Raw genomic sequence first — 16,163 nt, 5'->3', positions numbered from 1 at the left:
CGACAGTCAGCTCAAATTCAACCACCACATAAATCACATCACCAGGACCGCCTTTTTCCACCTCAAAAACATTGCCCGTCTCCGCCCATCACTCTCCTCCTCTGCTGCTGAAACCCTGATTCATGCATTCATCACTTCACGACTCGACTACTGCAATAGCATCCTCTATGGCATACCATCCAACCTCCTCAATAAACTCCAACATATCCAGAACTCTGCTGCCCGCCTCCTCACCCACACCCGCTCCCGAGACCACATCACTCCCATCCTCCAGAACCTCCACTGGCTCCCCGTCCGTCAAAGAATCCACTTCAAAGTCCTCCTCATTACTCACAAAGCCCTCAACAACCAGGCCCCCCCCTACCTCACAGACCTGCTGCACCACCACACCCCTTCCCGCTGCCTCCGCTCATCAGAAGCCAACCTCCTATCCATCCCCACCCGCACCAATCACCGGACCTGGGGGGACAGAGCCTTCTCCGTCGCTGCCCCCTCCCTCTGGAACTCACTCCCACAACCCATCAGAGACTGCACCGACCTCACCACCTTCAAAAAACTCACAAAAACTCACCTCTTCAATCTGGCTTTTAATGTGTGATTGTTTTTGTATTATTTGACTTTAACTTTAACTATATATTTATTTGTTGTTCCTTTCTTTTCTTTTCTTTTTTCTTCACTATTATCTGTAAAGCGTCTTTGAGCACCTGTAAAAGCGCTAACAAATTAAATCCATTATTATTATTATTATTATTGAGGGATGTAGTGCTGATGCCGTAGAGGAGTGAGTTGCAATTGTCAAGGCGGGAGGAGATGAAGACGTGAATGACTCGCTCAGCTGCAGGGCGGGTGAGAGAGGGACGGAGTTTGGCAATATTGTGGAGGTGGAAAAATTAGGTTTTTACAACTTGACGGCTGTGGGGCTCGAGGGAGAGGGTGGGGTCAATTATAACGCCAAGGTTGCGTGCCTGGGTGGAGGGGGAAACAGGGGTGCCATCAATGGTGACTGTCAGGTTGGGGGTTTTGCTGAGGGTGGATTTGGAGCCGATGAGGAGGAGTTCAGTTTTATTGCTGTTGAGTTTGAGGAAGCTGTGTTGCATCCGGAATTGTATTGTAGTCAGACAGGATTCGATGTGGGTGAGGGGGGGGGGGGGGGGGTTGTGGGGGGATTTGGTGCTGAGGTATATCTGTGTGCCATCAGCGTAATAGTGAAAGTCCATGTTGTATTGGCGGAGAATCTGACCAAGGGGGAGGATGTAGATGATGAAGAGGAGGGGGCCGAGCATGCCCGGCGCCGTGGGAGGGCCAGGGAGGGCCAGGCCTTCCCATTTGACATCCCTGCCCTCCCCTAATAAACACGTTTTTTATTATTAAAAAAAAACAAAAAAACAAATATTTTATTTTTTTAATTATAAATAAACGGCGAACTTTTATGCTACAATGTATGTGATGTCAGATAGTAACTTAAAAAAATCGCAGGCTACGTCAAATAAATGCATGTGTCTGTTGTGATTTGTGATTCGTCCACATTTAGACCAATCACAGCGTCACACTCTGCCGCCTATTCTGGATTTGTTTATTGTGTATTCTGTAGACATTTCTGTTTGAATTACAAAATGGATATCAGAAATTGGCTTAAAAGGTCTAAGGATTTATTCAAACGAAATAGCGATGAAATAACTGCAGCCGATGGTGCTGCTGGCGACCCTGCACCTGCAGTTGCAGCAGCACGCCTTAATGTCACAAGCTTGACCTCGGCAAACCCCGGGACTGAGTTAGCGAGCCCAAGCCTTGACTCATCAAGGCGGCCGCCACCAACGCTGTCCTCCGAGGCACAGCTCCTTGTGCCCCTACCATCACCACCTGCGTTGCCACACCCTGCACCACACCCGCCATCATCCTCCTCCGTGCCGGTCCCTCCACTACAGACGCTACCTTGCAGCACATCAACTGGTACTATTGGGCCAGCAACCGCTCAAAGACCAACATCCCCAGATGATCTTGGGGTTAATAAACCCAACCAGGTGAAACTGATTGTTTTCAAGAAATAAGCGCACTTTTGCCACTGCATGGTACTACAACAGGCCATGGCTTGAGTATTCGTTAAAAGCAGATGCAGCCTTTTGTTTCCCTTGTAGACAGTTTAAAGTAAATACGTCTTCATCTGATGCGGCTTTTACTGTCAAATGTTTTTGCGACTGGAAACACGCATTACAGACTGATAAAGGACTGATAAGGCATGCCGCATCAAAATAACACATTTCATGTGAGAGTTGTGGAGAGAGGGAGACAGATACGCGAGGAAACAAATAAGGAAATGAGTACTTTGGTGAAAATCAGCTGGCACGGAACCGCTATTACGTGTCGTTGATATTATAGCTTTTTTTAGCTGTCAACCAACTCCCTCTCAGAGGTGACCACGATTCACTCCACAGCATGTCCGAGTGCAGTGCATAGGAAAATAAACCATGCCCAAGGCGGGCTAAACAGTTCATCGTCTCCGTCTCTATATTTCTTTCCTGAGGAAGCTACCATCCTTAACCAGTGTGCCTTGCTCGTGATTTACCAGTGTTTGTGCTGCCACGCACACAATGTTTCAAAAGTGGTTTCAATGTTGCCCTTTATTTGTGTATGTATTTGTGATAAGTGTGCTTTTGGCCTTGCTGTTTGATATATATTGTGCCGCTGGCCCGCAGCACATGACGGTTTTGTGTGCCCTCCCATGAAAATCATATGCCCTCCCTTTAGATTTGTTCTGGCGCCGGGTCTGGGGCCGAGTACTGAACCTTGGGGAACACTTTGGGTGACTGAAGCTGTGGCAGAGGAGTGGTTGTTGAGGGAGATGAAGTGGGATCTGTCGGAAAGGTAGGACTGGAGCCACCTCAGTGCAGTACCTTTGATACCGATATCCTGGAGTCGGGTAAGCAGGATGGTGTGGCTCACGATATTGAAGGCTGCACTCAGGTCGAGGAGGATGAGAATGTTGAGGGAACTGGTGTCAGCAGAGGTGAGGAGGTCATTGAGGACTTTGATGAGTGCCGTTTCTGTGCTGTGGTGGGGACGAAAACCAGAAGGGGTTCAAAAAGCTGGTTGGTTTGGAGATGGCGGTGGAGTTGTTTGGAAATGATGCGTTCTATTGTTTTTGAGAGAAAGGGGAGGTTGGAGATGGGGCGGTAATTACTGAGGGAGGAGGGATCCAGACCGGGTTTCTTGCGGATGGGACTGACAGTAGATGGTTAACCTAATATAACTAACAGACATGCAATTTGACCGAGAGGCATTTCAGTGCAGAATACATTTATTGGGCACAATTTCCACACTGTGGATTCTTCAATCTGCTGTTGGTCTGCTGTTGGCCACCTTCTCCTGGGAGATATCCATTCTGGCACTCTGTCGTGGCACTCTGAACACTGGCTGAAGGGTTCCCTCGAGCAAGCTTCTGGCCTCCAGAGTCCAGAAGACAAACCTTTTATGAAGGTAGATATGGTGCAAAATGCGAGAGCGTGTAAAACCTGATGTGAGCACTTGCAGAAAATAAATCTGAGCTTGTGTGCATACATTTACACTTGTATAAAATATCCACGTAACTGTGAACCAAATTTACACTTGTATAAAATATCCACGTAACTGTGAACCAAATTTACACTTGTATAAAATATCCACGTAACTGTGAACCAAATTTGAAGTCACAGAAGAAAAAAAAAAGTTTTGTAGCTTGTAGAAAAAAAATGAACTTAGTGATGAAATGTTCACTAGCAGAAAAATACATATTTTTTAAATATATTTTCCATTACAACTGCAACTTGGTTATTACAACCTCTCAAATCAGTCATTACAACTTGACGAATCTGCTCTGTGGCAGTATAAATCGACGAATCTGCGGTCTTGACTTTGCTACACTTCTTGCGATAAATGTGTCGCAAAAATAATTTTCACCTGTAGATGTGGGGGAAGAGAGGGGGGTTGGAGTGAAGGGGCGGAGCTATCAGAACGACGAGGCTCGGCTGACTGGTGGAGACTGCAGGGCTAAGTGTCGCTACCAGTCCGCTGACATGGCGCGTCAATCAACGGTAAGTTTTGCCCGTTACTTGCCCAGTATTACTTTGAATATTATTATTGTGATTGAGGATTAAATCCGCTTTGAAGACCACTGTTTTATATCGTGCAGTTTAGCGGCAAAATAACGTCAGTTAGCCAGCTAACGCTAGCTTTGTTGAGTTTATGCTAGCTCAGGGCTCGACATTAAGGACTGCCCAATGGCCCGGGGCCATCTAGTATTTAGCTCGGGCAATGAAGCCTCACCTGCTGGTTGCCCGATCGGGCAATCTATTATGTGTCATGTCTCGCAAATTATGTTAGTTAGTTTTTGTCTTGGTCTAGTGATTTTCCCCTTTATTTTTGAATAGTAACCTTTCCTCTCGTTTCAGATACTCTGACCTCCCTTCCTTGTGTGTCTCCCACTCCTGTGATTGTCGACCCCGCCCCTGATTGTTTCCACCTGTTCTCCATTACCTGGTGTATTTATTGTCCTCGTCTCCCTTTGTCCTGTGCCAGTTCGTTTCGTTCCTTGTGACTACCACCAGCATTTGCAATCCAGGATTAACCCCAAGCAGAGCTTTGAGCCACGTCTTGTTTAAGTATTTTTGTCGTTCATGCTCCTAGTGTTTTTTCCTCTTTAAGAGTGATTTTGTTTTTGTACCACTATCGTTGAGCTTTGGTTTGAATAAAACCTTTTTTTTGTTAAATTCTGTGAGTTGTGCATTTGAGTTCATACCCGTTTAATCAGTCGTAACAGTACGAACTGGCCTAAACATGAACCCAGCCGACTCTGAACAGCTGAGAGCAGCGCTTCGCTCTCAGGGAGGCCGCCTCGCTCAACAGGAGGATCAGTTAACGGCCATCCAGCAGGGAGTATCACACGTCACAGACAGCCAGAGGGAGTTCGAGTCATCTGTTACAAACCAGATTAACCACCTGGCGGGGCAGATCCACCACCTGCTCGCTCACCTCAAGACTGAGCCCTCACACCCACCTCCGGCCGGACCCGAAGCGAATGCGGACCCGGCGCCCGCTTCCCAAACCGTGTCAATCCGCCTGGCTCCGCCTGAGAAGTTTTCCGGGGAATCCCATGACTGCCGTCCATTCCTGGTGAATTGCAGCTTACATTATAGCCAACTACCGACAGCCTTTCCCACGGAGAGATCCAAGGTGGCTTTTATGATTTCCCATCTCACCGGACGAGCGGCGGCGTGGGCTACGGCTGAATGGTCACGTGACTCGCCGATATGCGAGTCTTTGGGACAGTTTACGGACTCCCTGACGAACATTTTTGACCACACGTCCCCAGGCAGGGAAGCAGCTCGGGCTCTTTACAAGTTAAGTCAAGGAAGACGCAGTGTGTCAGACTACGCAGTGGAATTTCGCACCATTGCGGCCGATAGTTGCTGGAATTCTTCTGCTTTGTTCGATGCCTTTATTAATGGGCTTTCTGACCCTATTAAGGATCAGCTGGCACCCTTGGATCTGCCAGTGGAACTAGACTCTGTCATTGCCATGTCCATAAGGATTGATAACAGACTTGCTGAGAGGAAACGGGAGAAGGACAGGGCTGCACTACCCTATTTCCACCCTAGAGGGCACTCCTACTCTTCTCACTCTCAGGAGACTGCCATGCCACGTTCCTCTTTCCTTCCATCCCAGAGATCAGCGTCCCCCAACAAGGCCGAGGAGCCAATGCAGCTGGGACGTGCCAAGCTGTCCACGGAGGAGCGTCGGCGCCGCCTGCTGGAGGGAAGATGTTTTTACTGCGGTCAACAAGGTCATCTTCTCTCTGGATGCCCGGTAAAAGACGGGGCTCACCAGTGAAAGGGAGGGCACTGGTGAGCCGTCTTTCCACGGCAGACTTTCCTCCCCGCAAGTTGACCAACATAAAGGTAATCTGCCATGAAAGAAGTAACTCTCAAAAAGTGTTAATTGACTCTGGGGCTGACGAAAGCCTGATGGATTGGGGATTAGCTCATGAACTGAGACTTAATACTGAACTTTTGTCGTCCCCTTTGAAAGCCAGTGCTCTGGATGGCAAACTTCTATTTCATGTCACACACAAGACCGAACCCGTCACTATCATGATTGATGATCATTGTGAACTCATGTCGTTTCACCTGTTTAATTCTGCTCAACATCCTCTCATCCTAGGTTTTCCCTGGCTAACCAAGCATAACCCCTATGTTGATTGGCGGTCAGGTAAAATTAAGGGGTGGGGGCAGGAGTGTTCACAGGATTGTTTTAAGTGTGTGGGAAACATGGCAGTAGGAGGGGTTTCTGGGGAATCTAATACCGATCGGGTTACTAATACTCAACATAGCCTGGACCGCAAGAATCAAACCCCAGATTTAACTTCTGTTCCCCCCTGTTACGATGACCTGGTCAAGGTATTTTGTAAAGTGAGCGCCACCTCCCTTCCTCCTCATAGGCCGTATGATTGTGCCATCAATCTGTTACCTGGGGCTCCAATTCCGAAGGGTAGGTTATACTCCATCTCGGGTCCGGAGAAGGAGGCTATGAAGGAGTACATTGACACCTCTCTTCGTGCAGGTCTGATCCGCCCGTCTTCCTCCCCGGCTGGGGCGGGTTTTTTCTTTGTGGGAAAAAAGGACGGGTCCCTTAGGCCATGCATTGATTATTCTCCTTTAAATGACATTACGGTAAAGAACAGGTATCCTCTCCCCCTCATGGCTACTGCTTTTGAACAACTTCAAGACTCTAACATTTTTACCAAGTTAGACTTGCGTAATGCCTACCATCTGGTGAGAATTCGTGAGGGGGATGAGTGGAAGACTGGTTTTAACACACCCACAGGGCACTATGAGTATCTCGTCATGCCATTTGGTCTCACCAATGCTCCAGGAGTTTTTCAAGCACTCATTAACGATGTTTTAAGGGAGTTTTTAAACCGTTTTGTGTTTGTATATCTTGACGATATTTTAATATACTCACCTGACAAAGACTCTCATGTTCACCATGTACGTCAGGTCCTCCAAAAACTCCTGGAGAACAAACTGTATGTGAAGGCAGAGAAATGTGAGTTTCATGCTAAGACTGTATCCTTCCTAGGCTTTATCATAGCTCCTGGTCTGATCCAGATGGACCCGGCCAAAATCAGTGCGGTGGCTAAGTGGCCTACGCCAGACAACCGCAAGGGGGTGCAACGTTTTCTAGGCTTTGCTAACTTTTACAGGCGCTTCATCAGAAGTTTCAGCGCCATTGCTTCTCCCCTTCATGTTCTCACGTCCCCTCAGGTGCCTTTTGTATGGTCTCCTCAGGCCGAGGAGGCTTTCCGCCGTCTCAAGGAGAGGTTCACCTCAGCCCCCATCCTCATCATCCCCGACCCAACTCGTCATTTCGTTGTAGAGGTTGACGCCTCAAATGAAGGGGTGGGGGCTGTCCTGTCGCAGCGGTCCAAGGAAGACAACAAACTTCATCCCTGTGCCTTTCTCTCCAAGAAACTCTCCTCTGCAGAGCGGAACTACGACGTGGGGAACCGTGAGTTGTTGGCGGTAAAGATTGCTCTGGAGGAATGGAGACATTGGTTGGAGGGGGCTCAGCTCCCTTTTATAGTGTGGACCGACCACAAGAATCTCGAGTACATTAGGAAGGCTAAAAGACTAAATTCTCGCCAATCAAGATGGTCTCTGTTTTTTAACCGTTTTAACTTCACTCTGTCTTACAGGCCGGGGTCCCAGAACGCCAAGCCGGATGCCCTGTCCCGTTTGTTTGACCCCGAGCCGGTTGCCAAGAAGCCTGAATCCATCCTGCCACTGAACCGTGTGGTAGGGGCGGTCACTTGGCAAATAGAATCTGTGGTGAAGCAAGCTAACGGTGAGAGCCCAGCACCTAGTGGTTGTCCGCCAAACCGTCTGTTTGTGCCTGTTACTGTACGTCCACAGGTCGTCCATTGGGCTCACTCATCGCTGCTCACCTGCCATCCTGGCGTCAAGAGGACCATATTCTTTATCAAGCAACGTTTTTGGTGGAGATCCATGGAGCGTGAGGTCCGGGAGTATGTGGAGGCCTGTCCTGTCTGCGCCCGCAACAAGACATCCTCCAGGGCACAGATGGGGCTGCTCCAGCCGCTTCCGGTTCCCAGCCGGCCCTGGTCTGAGATTTCCGTGGATTTCGTCACTGGGCTCCCAATGTCAGAAGGTAACACCACCGTACTCACGGTGGTGGACCGTTTTTCTAAGATGGTTCATTATATTGCCTTACCCAAGCTGCCATCTGCCAAAGAGACGGCAGAGATCATGATGACTCATGTGTTCCGTATCCATGGTTTCCCCAAAGATATTGTCTCAGACCGGGGTCCGCAGTTCATCTCACGCTTCTGGAGGGAGTTCTGCAACCTCATCGGGGCGTCGGTGAGCCTGTCATCCGGGTACCATCCGGAGTCCAATGGCCAGACCGAACGCCTTAATCGGGAATTAGAAACTGGGCTCCGCTGCCTCAGCTTCCAGAACCCTTCCTCCTGGAGCAGGCATCTCACATGGGTAGAGTACGCCCACAACACGCTCCCCACGGCCCCTACTGGGTTGACTCCCTTCCAGGCTGCCTATGGGTATCAACCTCCTACCTTCCCGGACCTCGAGAAGGAAGTCACAGTCCCGTCCGCCCATGCCCTGGTTCGGCGTTGTCACCGGATCTGGTCCGCCACCCGCAGGGCTCTTCTAAGGAGTGGGGAACGCATGAAGGTGGCGGCAGATCGGAAGCGTCGGCCAGCTCCGGAGTACAGGCCCGGCCAGAGGGTCTGGCTCTCTACCAGGGACCTTCCCCTTCATGTGGTGTCACGAAAATTGGCACCTAGGTTCGTAGGCCCATTCCCAGTGGCCAAAGTAATTAACCCTGTCTCTGTTCGCCTTCGTCTCCCCAGGTCTCTGAGGGTTCATCCCACCTTCCATGTGGGACGACTGAAGCCGGTAAAGGAAAGCCCCATGGTTCCCGCGGCCAAACCCCCTCCACCCCCCCGAATGCTCGACGGCGGCCTGGTCTATACGGTCAAGCGCCTGTTGGCGGTCCGGAACAGAGGCAAAGGGAGACAGTTCCTGGTTGACTGGGAGGGTTATGGACCAGAGGAACGCTCCTGGATCCCATCAAGATTTGTTGAGGATCAAACTCTCATGAATGACTTTTTTCGCCAGCACCCTCAGGTTCCTGGGCCGTCAGGAGTCGTCCCTAGAGGGGGGAGTACTGTCATGTCTCGCAAATTATGTTAGTTAGTTTTTGTCTTGGTCTAGTGATTTTCCCCTTTATTTTTGAATAGTAACCTTTCCTCTCGTTTCAGATACTCTGACCTCCCTTCCTTGTGTGTCTCCCACTCCTGTGATTGTCGACCCCGCCCCTGATTGTTTCCACCTGTTCTCCATTACCTGGTGTATTTATTGTCCTCGTCTCCCTTTGTCCTGTGCCAGTTCGTTTCGTTCCTTGTGACTACCACCAGCATTTGCAATCCAGGATTAACCCCAAGCAGAGCTTTGAGCCACGTCTTGTTTAAGTATTTTTGTCGTTCATGCTCCTAGTGTTTTTTCCTCTTTAAGAGTGATTTTGTTTTTGTACCACTATCGTTGAGCTTTGGTTTGAATAAAACCTTTTTTTTGTTAAATTCTGTGAGTTGTGCATTTGAGTTCATACCCGTTTAATCAGTCGTAACATTATGCCAGTATCATGCAGCTCGCGGATCCAGTAATGAGTGACCCGACAGTAAAATTAAACATATCTATAACTAGTTTAGGTAGTTTGAGAGGTAATTAAAATAGCTACGTGTGATATTCTAACCTGAAGTGTGTGTTTTGTCCGCTCACCGCTGCATGTGATCATGCAGAGCTGCGTGTCGACTCGTCAGCAGCAGCTGATCTCTCTCTCCCGTCAGATTAGACTTCACTCGCGTTTATGTCCATATCGATAAGATCCAGCTAGTTCTAGCTAATGATATGACTACCTGCTTATTAAAAGACACCTAAACAATAAATGTCGCTCTGCAACCGGGTGAGGCCACAAAGTATAGCGCAGCATTATGCATTTGTTTACATGCCCACCGGAACCCCGAGGCATTACCAACAGATCAACGCACAATCAACCCAGACAGGACATCTCTTTCTCCACATTACGTGTTAGACATTAGAATCGACTATTATTGTCTGTCACATACTCTTCTTGTCTGTCACATAAGTGGCGCAACTGAAGCGGTATTGCGCTAAAGGGAAATTATTTTGACCGAAGAGATTTAGATTTGCCGGCTAACGGGAACTCCGACGTCATCATGTTGTGTGCTTCGCGGATGCGCTCGGCTCCTCTCGACTGCTGCTCGGGTCTGCTCGGTCAGCATCCGGATGAGGAAGCATTCATTCGACCAACTTACAGTAGATAACATTACAAACATTTTTAACAGGGGCCATAATAGTGTAAATAATGTTTCTTTTGAAAGTTATAACTGAATGTAATGTTTTCTACTTTTTTACATCTGGGAAGGCATTTGCCTTCATCAGATGGAAAGTGTCTTGACCAACAACTTAAGTATTTCTTATAGCTATGCAGGGCATGCAAGGGAGCAAACACAAACAAGAGCAAACAAACAAGTGAAATGAAGAATAAAATTGAAATTGTACAATATAATATTGTGGTGGTTCATCTTATAATTCAGTCTAGAGAATGCACCAGACAGCATCTACAGTAAGACCTGGAAAAATCTAAATGTTCTAGGGCGAGGCCCCCCAAACCCTTCGTGCCATTTCGTCCGCGCGCATTTTTCAGGGCAATCTCTATTGGGCTCAGGACCATCTGTAAATTAGCTCTCCCAAAATCCTTAATGTCATGCACTGTAGCTAAACAAGTATTGGTTGTCTACAGCAGTAATTAATATATTATAGCCTACTGCTTTGGCACTAACGGTTAATAACCGTTTATGAAAATAAAACCAATTGAACTGTACTGAAATAATGACAAGTTTTATAATTGTCTTGTGCTCCTGCTGTGTTTTCAAAGCCTTTGTAAATTATCCATGCTATTTTCTATTTTGAACGAAGACTTCAGAATCTTAAAATCCCTTGACGTTTGTATGCAATTGTGCTAAATTCAACTCTGGAATCAAGCAAATATTAATATGTTTGCATGACATTAGTTATTTATATTTTGCCATCACTTAATTATAGGTTTAATAATTTAAGTCAAGCTAAGGTACATGTGATGGTAGCTAGTTAGTGCTCTTACCTGTGATGCCTCCTCCAAACAGCATAATAACCAGACTGTACCATTAAAACTAAGTACCAGTTCTAGATCCTTGACTTTAGTCAAACAATTCAAAAGACAACATGTATTTAAAGACCAATCTTTATTTGAAGGTACCTCTTAACCTGATATATTAGTTATACAGTAATAGTATTGACAACCTAAAAAAACTGAGCAACTCAACTGTCAACTTTATATTTCTTATTGTCTAAAGCATTTATTATTCTCATTTTTCCCCTCTCATATTCAGTGTGGACGGATTGAGACAGCGTGGTGTCCAGAGAGCTGCAGAGACTTCAGGGAGAAACCTCCATGTGATGGACGTCCTGTCTGTTGGTTTGGAGAGGACTGAGGGTCTTTCCTCTGCGAGGAGATCCAGGCCTGATGCCATGCTGGGCAAAGCTGATACCAACTGCACAGGCCTAGTCTGTCACTTTATTTGACTAAATGTGTTTACTTATACATTTAATAGGTTTACACCTTCTTTCCATATGTGCTTTTTATTTAAAACATGTTTGATTAACTTTTGGTTCACATTTCAATAAATTGAATTTGTATTTGCACTCTTTTTGTCAATTATTCTTACTGAAAATAGATTAAACATTCACATCTGACTGTAGATTGGCCCCATTTATTTGTGATGTTGCAAACTCTGCGGTACAAGGCACAAGTGTTGTGAAGCTCATAAAGTGAGGCAAATAGAAATAATCAGCTGATGGAGAGTAGATGTGGAAATAGCTGCATCCCATCAGCTGACTATGTTTTTCGCCACACTTTATAAGCCTGACTATAACCACCCCTTCTCTGAGGCGCAGCGTCACAAACAAATGATGGTCCTTATAGACTTCAAAAATATTCGGTGTGCAGATCTTTGTTTTCACATTAAAAGTAGTTTCTTAGTGAATGTCCTGTACTGGTCTTAAAATCTCATAACATCAGCTTTTAATGTTCCTCTTGGATGTTCTTGACCCTCAGATAAGGAGAAAATGTTTTGTCTTTCAGGCATGTCCTTTCCTAACAAAAATGACAGGAAACATAAAACATATTATTGCAGAACAAGTGTGTTATTTATGAAAGAGGTGTGTTTGTGTGTTTAGGGGCTGTTGATATAAAAAAATGTTTAATAGTAATCAAATTATGAATGAACAGTATGAAATTCATCAACATTGAAATGTATTTTATTATCAAAATAATATTTAACTGTTACAAAACGTAGTGCAACTGTAGAAGCTTGCTTTGTTGTCTCACTGAAAGAATAACTTTTACCACGTTTTTACAGACAATATTGAGAGATAAATAGTAGCAGTTCTGACTATGTGTTAAATAGCTTTGCCTTCAATACATTAAATTAGAAAGCAGACAAAATCACATTGCTTGTTAACATCTAAATGTAACCTTTTGCATGGAAAAACCCCTCAACTTAGTGATGTGTAGGTGATGTAGTATTTAGTATTGTTTAATGGAATGTATATCAGTGTATTAAAGTCAATTCTTCATTTATTTAAACCAATATCTTTCTTGATTCTTTGTACAGTATGAAAAAATAGTATTTGTAGCTGTGCTGAAGTTCACTGCTGTGAGGAGTCCAGTTCTGTCTCTCACTCTCTGGTCCAGCCTGTCTGCATCACCTGGACACCTTAAACAAACAGATATATATGTAAAGTACCATGTGTACAAACAATATAACTGATTATCTTCTGTTGAACATGTTGGATTGTGTATTGTCCGAGTCAGGCAGTGCATGACATTAAGGATTTTGGGAGATGGCCCTGTGGGCCATCTAAGCTAATTTACAAATGACCCTGAGCCCAATAGAGATTGCCCTGAAAAATGCGCGCGGACGAAATGGCACGAAGGGTTTGGGGGGCCTCGCCCTAGAATATTTAGATTTTTGCAATACCGCTTCAGTTGCACCACTTATGTGACAGATAAGAAGAGTATGTGACAGACAAGAATAGTCAATTCTAATGTCTAACACTTAACCTGCAGTATTATACACACACATGACCAAATAAGGACTATGTGGCAGTTCTCCTCGATTCCATTGGCTCTGACGATTAGAAAGAGATGTCACATGTCAAAATCCAGCAGGGGGAGCCAGAGATATGAAAAATCCACCCAAATGGCCCCAGAAAATGATTTTTTTTGCTAAATCTGTCTAAAAATGTCAAATATCACTTGTTTTGCATCAATCTTGATACAGGGTACTTATTATATGTTGTACTTTGGATTCCTAAAGCTTCTAGTCTACTAACCCATCATCCAAGGTTAGTTTTCACTATAAGTACAAAATATGTTTTGGACGGACACTATAATTTACAGTTTTTTACCATGTTCAATCTGAATTTTCTTTAAAATAAAAAACATCTATATTGAATCTGACTTTTCTACATCCAACTGACAGGTTTATCATTACTTTGAGAAAAAAAAATATTAATGTAACCCTTTTAGAAGGGAAGATATGGCCATTTGTTATGGGAATGTCATTTTCGAGCCTGAAACCTGAAAAACAGGCTCAGGGTTTAACAGGTTTTTAATGTGGAGAAAGAGATGTCCTGTATGGGTTGATTGTGCGTTGATCTGTTAGTAATGCCTCGGGGTTCCGGTACTGTGGTCAAGCCAGCCGTCTTTCACTTTTGCGTGGTCAAACCAGCCGCCCCTGTATTTCGAGTGCGCGATTAGTTACAGGTTTACGGTAATGCAATAAAACAACCCTGGGAAGCTGGTTCATTTCTATTATTTTCAATTGAGGAACAGGGTAATTTATGAGAATAATGTTAGGACTTATTGCTTCATAAACTTGTTGCACAAATACTATGAACTACTTTTACTGTGTACTTTTTGAGAATGGCAAAATTCCCTCCAGAGAACAAGAAGGAACATTTTCGTCTAACTTTGATGTTGGATAAAAAACATTTCTTCCATAAGTAGTTTATGAGTCTGCCATGTTTGTACTTAATACTTCTTAGACTACTTGCACAAATAATATGAACAAATTTTACTGTGTACTTTTTCAGTAATTTGAGTTTCAAAGTCCCCTCCAGAGAAAAAAGATTGAGCATTTTCGTCTAACTTTGGTGTGGGATAAAAAACATTTCTTCCATAAGTAGTTTATGAGTCTGCCATGTTTGTACTTAGTACTTCTTAGACTACTTGCAAACATAATATTAACTACTTTTACTGTGTACTTTTTCAGTAATTTGAGTTTCAAAGTCCTCTCCAGAGAACAAGAATGAGCATTTTTGTCAACTTTAATGTGGTCTAAAAAACATTTCTTCCATAAGTAGTTTATGATACTGCCATGTTTGTACTTAAAGAGCAACTTCAAGGTTAAAGACACCTGTGAATAAATGTGTAGGAAAATGATGAATACACTAGATTTTCAAAAAAATATACAGAAATATACACTACAGTGACATCTGGCGTCGTTTTTGTAAGAAATGTTCACTTCCGCATAAAAAAGCCTCGGCATGTGACCTCCCGCGTGTGACGTAACACGGGGGACACAAGGGGGAGAGCGGCCGGTGTAACGTATTCATAAACATGGATCCCAATGCTAGTTTCGACACAGAAGACACAGAAGCAGTTGAACATAAATATTCGAATGCATATGACGGACCACAACCTTATAATTATGAGCCTGCTAGGCGTCCAAGAGACCAGGAGCAGCCAAGGATTAGAAGAAATAATGGCCATCGGAGAGAAATTGAGTTGTGGTGTGAGGAGAACCAGTGGAGAACTGGGCAGCTATCTTGGTGAGTGACCGGCGTTAGCTACAGAATGTTAGCTAACGTCACATCACAACATTGTAAAGTTAGCTATCATATATCAGGCTATAACTAAAGTAGCATTGATAATATAGTCACGTTACTGTCAGGACTGTTGATACTGATCCATAACAGAAACTAATGCGCAAGTATTAGCCGTATCTCGCGTTAACTAATGCAACTCCACACTACGGTGCTGTGTACCGGAGGGGAGACGCGAGATACGGCTGATACTTGACGATCTGGCGGAGAAAGGTTGTGGAGCCTCCGTTGATATGTTGTTGTAAATGGCTTGATGGAAAGCAGGTGTGTAGTCGGGGAGGGTGCACAGCTGATTGCAGCAGGTGGGTGGAGGTTGAGCCGGGAGCCAGGAGTGACAGTCACCACGCACACACAAACAACACAGACAGGGGGAAACAAACAAACACAAAGGAGACGGCTGGAGCAGTACAGCCACCACAGCGTTACCTAATGCAACTCCACACTACGTCTTACGGTGCCGTGTACCGGAGGGGAGAGAGAGAGAGAGCAGCGAAGGGGGGAGAGAGATGTAATACGCTTTCCTGATAAAGCTGTGGAGAGTATGTGCTGCAGGGAGGTGGATGCACAACGCACCCAGGAACGAACGCTAGCTCCGGTCCTTTTTACTGTGGACTCGATGTCCTGACAGGCTGGTATTTTTGCAACCTGCACAAACACAATACTGCACCATGATTAAAAATGGTGAAATACAATGTAAAACTACCGAAAAATACCAGCTCCTTAAAACACAACCGCTCTACTCAACGCAACTCTACTATACCCGCGGTCAGAGAGCGGAGATGTGTCCCCTGCGTGATGTAATATGACGCGTTTGACGTATGACCTTAAAAAAAGCCGTTTTTAAGAGCAGAGCTCAAAATTGCTCCTTTCCCTCTGAATTCCTGCCCTTATGTCTCGTGAAACATATCAAATCCTGCATTCACTTTTTTTTATTGTAATTCACAAGCAAGTTTAAGCATAAATGTAGAAAAAATTAAAACCTGAAAGATGCTCTTTAATACTTCTTAGACTAATTGCACAAATAATATGAACTACTTTTACTGTGTACTTTTTCAGTAATTTGAGTTTCAAAGTCCCCTCCAG

Source organism: Notothenia rossii, assembly GCF_949606895.1.
Source record: "Notothenia rossii genome assembly, chromosome: 1".
NCBI lineage: Eukaryota > Metazoa > Chordata > Actinopteri > Perciformes > Nototheniidae > Notothenia > Notothenia rossii.
This window is presented reverse-complemented; position numbering follows the sequence as displayed.